The sequence below is a fragment of the Hordeum vulgare genome, chromosome 7H, assembly GCF_904849725.1.
Source record: "Hordeum vulgare subsp. vulgare chromosome 7H, MorexV3_pseudomolecules_assembly, whole genome shotgun sequence".
NCBI classification, from domain to species: Eukaryota; Viridiplantae; Streptophyta; class Magnoliopsida; order Poales; family Poaceae; genus Hordeum; species Hordeum vulgare.
In genome coordinates, this window is record NC_058524.1 from 574,140,929 (window position 1) to 574,147,158 (window position 6,230).

Consider the following 6,230-nt stretch of genomic DNA (forward strand, 5'->3'; position numbering starts at 1 on the left):
ATATCAATTTCAAATCATTTGAAATAAAGTCGACCAAAAATTCGTATTCGATTTGGCACTCATTATACAACATACGGAGTTTCCAGTCTGTATTCATCTTGTCTGAGGTTTTCCGATCATTCTTTGTATGCTCATCTAGTTTTAGAGATTAAAGAATTAATAGTAGGTAGAGAGTTTATCTAATTCCTTTTTCTTCGTAGCGAGAATAGAGTTGCAAACACTTTGGCAAGATATAGTTGTATTGATCGTACCCCAACTGGTAGCTAGTTAGGTTCTTTATGTTATCATGTACTCCTTTCGTTCTTAAATATAAATTTTTTAAATTTTTTACTAAAGACTACATATGTAATTCATAATGAAACCTTTAAAAAAATTATATTTAGAAACGGAGGGTGTTTTAAAGAAATCTTGCCTATATACTGTAACAGTACACCTTTAAAATAAAAAACTCTCTTTGAACCGGCAAAGTCAATGTAAAATAAATAATTTTATGTGTCCCCAAAATAAAATGGGGCACCCTATCATGTCACCGTTTGATGTCCGCTGTGTGATCGATTTTGCTCTCGTTCTCTTTCCGTGCGGCAACACTAAAACAGGCTATCCCTCCCTTCAAGAAAAAACAAAAGAAGAAAAAAAAGGCTATCCCTATTGGGTTTTTTCACTTTTCTGACCCACGAGACGAAAATAATGCACAGAATAAACTCGATCTGAAACTATTTCACGATCTGATCCTTTTAGAAACGGCAGAACCCGTGGCGTTGCTGGTGTACATAAAAACGCGAGTCTACCGTGGCGTTTTCGGTCCACATTCAGACGTCAGTCTAGCTCGCGTTGCAGATCACCTAGAAACGTCACCCTCGCTGGCTTTTCTACACAGGCGCCAAACGCCATTAAGCATGACGACCAGAGGGCACGGATGCACCGACCGATCCGTCGGCATCTTCATGAATGGATCAATTGGCTCTTCTGTACTCGCACCAGTATACTAGTACGGAGACTAAGGCCATGTTTGGATATACTAGCCTGGCTAGAGGTTAGAGTTAGTTTCTAACTCTGGACTAACTCTGAACTAGCTCTAGCCTTTGGTGGTGTTTGGATGATAGAGTTAGTTTGACAACAAATATACTTTTTAAATCATTTGACTCTTTTAACCAGGATTTGTTGTGGTCGGCTCTTGTGTGGCCTCCTTCCACTCACAAATGATATTAAAATCATCTTTGCAAATCAAATATCCAAAATATGATAAATTTTATTTTGTCCATACAAATAAGGCGTCCCACTTAAACATACAAGTCATCAATCAGGCTTAACAAAATAAAATTACATTCCATGAAAGAGAGCATGAGCTAACTCATCACGAAAGGCGTTCATGTTGATATCTTCAACAAAAGGTGTTGGGTAACGTAGCATAAATTCAAAAAAATTCCTACGCATATTCAGATCTTCCTATGGAGAGACCAGCAACGAGAGAGGGATGAGTGCATCTTCATACCTTTGAAGATCGCTAAGCGAAAGCGTTACTAGAACGCGGTTGATGGAGTCGTACTCGCGGCGATTCAGATCGCGGTGTGATTCCGATCTAGTGCCGAACTACGGCACCTCCGCGTTCAACACACATGCAGCCCGATGACGTCTTTAGCACCTTGATCCAGCAAGGAGGAGGGAGAGGTTGGGTAAGAACTCCAGCAGCACGACGGCGTGGTGTCAATGGAGAGACGAGGTCTCCCGGAAGGGCTTCGCCAAGCACCGGCAGAGAGGAGGAGGAAGAAGGGCAAGGCTGCGCCGAGAGAGAGAGAAAACCGTGTGCCAAACAGGCCCGAAACCTCAACTATATATAGGCGGAGAGGGAGGGGGCGCAGGCCTTAGGGTTTCCACCCCCAAGGGGTGCGGCAGCCCCAGATGAGAGAGGGGGCGGCGGCCAGGGCAGGGAGAAGGGGTGGCGCACCCCTCTGGTGGGCCTTAGGCCCACCTGCGCTAGCGTCCCCCCCCTCCCCTCTTCCTGCGCCATGGGCTGAGTGGGGGGGGGGGGGGCGCACCAACCCACCTAGGGGCTGGTTTCCTTCCCCACTTGGCCCATCTAGCCTCCCGGGGTCGTTGCCCCCCTTTGGTGGACCCCCGGGGCCACCTCCGGTGGTCCCGGTGGTCCCGGTACGTTACCGGTGATGCCCAAAACACTTCCGGTATCCGAAACCATCCATCTTATATATCAATCTTTACCTCCGGACCATTCCAGAGCTCCTCGTGACGTCCGGGATCTCATCCGGGACTCCGAACAACTTTCGATAACCTCGTATAACAATTCCCTATAACCCTAGCGTCATCGAACCTTAAGTGTGTAGAACCTACAGGTTCGGGAGATAGGCAGACATGACCGAGACACCTCTCCGGTCAATAACCATCAACAGGGTCTAGATACCCATGGTGGCTTCCACTTGCTCCACGATGATCTCATCGGATGAACCACGATGTCAAGGATTCAATCAATCCCGTATAAAATTCCCTTTGTCTGTCGGTATAGAACTTGCCCGAGATTCGATCGTCGGTATACCTATACCTTGTTCAATCTCATTACCGGTAAGTCTCTTTACTCGTTCCGTAGCACGTCATCGTGTGACTAACTCCTTAGTCACATTGAGCTCATGATGATGTTCTACCGAGTGGGCCCAGAGATACCTCTCCGTCACACGGAGTGACAAATCCCGATCTCGATTCGTACCAACCCAACACACACTTTCAGAGATACCCGTAGTGCACCTTTATAGTCACCCAATTACGTTGTGACGTTTGATACACCCAAAGCACTCCTACGGTATCCGGGAGTTGCACAATCTCACGGTCGAAGGAAAAGATACTTGACATTTAGAAAAGCTTTAGCATACGAACAATACGATCTAGTGCTATGCTTAGGATTTGGTCTTGTCCATCACATCATTCTCCCAATGATGTGATCCCGTTATCAATGACATCTAATGCCCATGACCAGGAAACCATGATCATCTATTGACTAACGAGCTAGCCAACTAGAGGCTTGCTAGGGACACATTGTGATCTATTATTCACACATGTATCACTGTTTCCTGTTAGTACAATTATAGCATGAACAATAGACGATTATCATGAACAAGGAAATATGATAATAACCATTTTATTATTGCCTCTAAGGCATATTTCCAACAGTCTCCCACTTGCACTAGAGTCAATAATCTAGTTACATTGTGATGTATCGAACACCCATAGCATTATGGTGTTGATCATGTTTTGCTCGTGGAAGAGGTTTAGTCAACGGGTCTGCAACATTCAGATCCGTGTGTACTTTACAAATATCTATCACTCCACTCTGGACATGGTCCTGGATGGAGTTGTAGCGGCGTTTGATGTGCTTCGTCTTCCGGTGAAACCTGGGCTCCTTGGCTATGGCAATGGCCCCAGTGTTATCACAGAAGAGTGTCATTGGACCCGACGCGCTTGGAACCACTCCAAGGTCGGTGATGAGCTCCTTCATCCAAATTCCTTCATGAGCCGCTTTTGAAGCAGCTATGTACTTCGCTTCGCATGTAGATGCTGCCACGACTTCTTGCTTGCTGCTGCACTAGCTCACTGCCCCACCATTCAAAACATATACGTATCCGGTCTGTGACTTAGAGTCATCCGGATCTGTGTCGAAGCTAGCGTCGACGTAACCCTTTACGACGAGCTCTTCTTCACCTCCACAAACGAGAAACATTTCCTTAGTCCTTTTCAGGTACTCAAGGATATTCTTGACCGTTGTCCAGTGTTCCATACCAGGATCACTTTGGTACCTCCCTACCAAACTTATGGCAAGGTTTATATCAGGTCTGGTACACAGCATGGCATACATTAGAGAGCCTACGGCTGAAGCATAGGGGACAGTACTCATCTTCTCTCTATCTGCTGCCGTGGTCGGCGATTGAGCCTTACTCAATCTCATACCTTGCAAAACTGGCAAGAACCCTTTCTTTGAGTTTTCCGTATTAAACTTCTTCAATATCTTGTCAAGGTATGTGCTTTGCGAAAGACCTATGAGGCGTCTCGATCTATCTCTATAGATCTTGATGCCTAATATGTATGCAGCTTCTCCAAGGTCCTTCATTGAAAAACTCTTGTTCAAATAGGCCGTTATGCTCTCCAACATTTCTGTATTGTTCCCCATCAATAATATGTCATCCACATACAGTATGAGGAAAGCTACAGAGCTCCCACTCACTTTCTTGTACAGACAGGCTTCTCCGTAAACTTGTATGAACCCAAATGCTTTAATCACCTCATTAAAGCGAATGTTCCAACTCTGAGATGCTTGCACCAGCCCATAGATGGAGCGCTGGAGCTTGCACACTTTGTTAGCACCCTTAGGGTCAACAAAACCTTCTGGTTACATCATATACAACTCTTCCTTAAGGTTCCCGTTAAGGAACGCTGTTTTGACGTCCATTTGCCAAATTTCATAATCATAAAAGGCGGCAATCGCTAACATGATTCGGACTGATTTAAGCTTCGCTACGGGAGAGAAAGTCTCTTCATAGTCAACTCCTTGAATTTGTCGAAAACCCTTTGCGACAAGTCGAGCTTTATAAACGGTTACATTACCGTTTGCATCAGTCTTCTTCTTGAAGATCCATTTATTTTCTATGGCTCGCCGGTCATCGGGCAAGTCCACCAAAGTCCATACTTTGTTCTCATACATGGATCCTATCTCGGATTTCATAGCTTCAAGCCATTTGTTGGAATCCGGGCCCGCCATCGCTTCTTCATAGTTCGAAGGTTCACCGTTGTCTAACAACATGATTTCCATCACAGGGTTGCCGTACCACTCTGGTGCGGAGCGTGCCCTCGTGGACCTTCGCGGTTCAGTAGTAACGTGATCCGAAGCTTCATGATCATTATCATTAACTTCCTCTTCAGTTGGTGTAGGCGCCACAAGAACAACTTCCCGTGTTGCGCTACTATCCTGTTCGAGAGGGGGTGTAATTACCTCATCAAGTTCTACCTTCCTCCCACTTACTTCTTTCGAGAGAAACTCTTTCTCTAGAAAGGATCCGTTCTTGGGAACAAAGGTTTTACCTTCGGATCTAAGATAGAAGGTATACCCAATAGTTTCCTTAGGGTATCCTATGAATACGCATTTCTCCGCTTTGGGTTCGAGCTTTTCTGGTTGAAGTTTCTTCACATAAGCATCGCAGCCCCAAACTTTAAGAAACGACAACTTAGGTTTCTTGCCAAACCATAGTTCATACGGTGTCGTCTCAACGGATTTAGACGGTGCCCTATTTAAAGTGAATGCTGCAGTTTCTAATGCGTATCCCCAAAATGATAGCGGTAACTCGGTAAGAGACATCATAGATCGTACCATATCTAATAAAGTGCGATTACGACGTTCAGACACTCCATTTCGTTGCGGTGTGCCAGGCGGCGTTAGTTGTGAAATGATTCCACACTTCCTTAGGTGTGTGCCAAACTCGTGACTCAAATATTCTCCTCCACGATCAGATCGTAGACACTTAATTTTTCCGTCACGTTGATTCTCGACCTCACTCTGAAATTCCTTGAACTTTTCAAATGTCTCAGATTTGTGCCTCATCAAGTAGATATACCCATACCTACTCAAATCATCGGTGAGAGTGAGAACATAACGATAGCCACCGCGAGCTTCAACGTTCATTGGACCACACACATCATTATGTATTATTTCCAATAAGTCGGTTGCTCTCTCCATTATTCTTGAGAATGGAGTCTTAGTCATCTTGCCCATGAGGCACGGTTCGCATGTGTCAAATGATTCAAAGTCAAGAGACTCTAACAGTCCATCAGTATGGAGCTTCTTCGTGCGCTTAACGCCGATATGACCAAGGCGGCAGTGCCACAAGTATGTGGTACTATCATTATCAACTTTACATCTTTTGGTACTCACACTATGAATATGCGTAACATCACGATCGAGATTCATCAAGAATAAACCATTTACCAGCGGAGCATGACCATAAAACATATCACTCATATAAATAGAACAACCATTATTCTCTGACTTAAATGAGTAGCCGTCTCGCATCAAGCAAGACCCTGATACAATGTTCATGCTTAAAGCTGGTACTAAATAACAATTATTAAGGTTTAAAACTAATACCGACGGTAGATGTAGAGGTAACATGCCGACGGCGATCACATCGACCTTGGAGCCATTCCCGACGCGCATCGTCACCTCGTCCTTTGCCAGT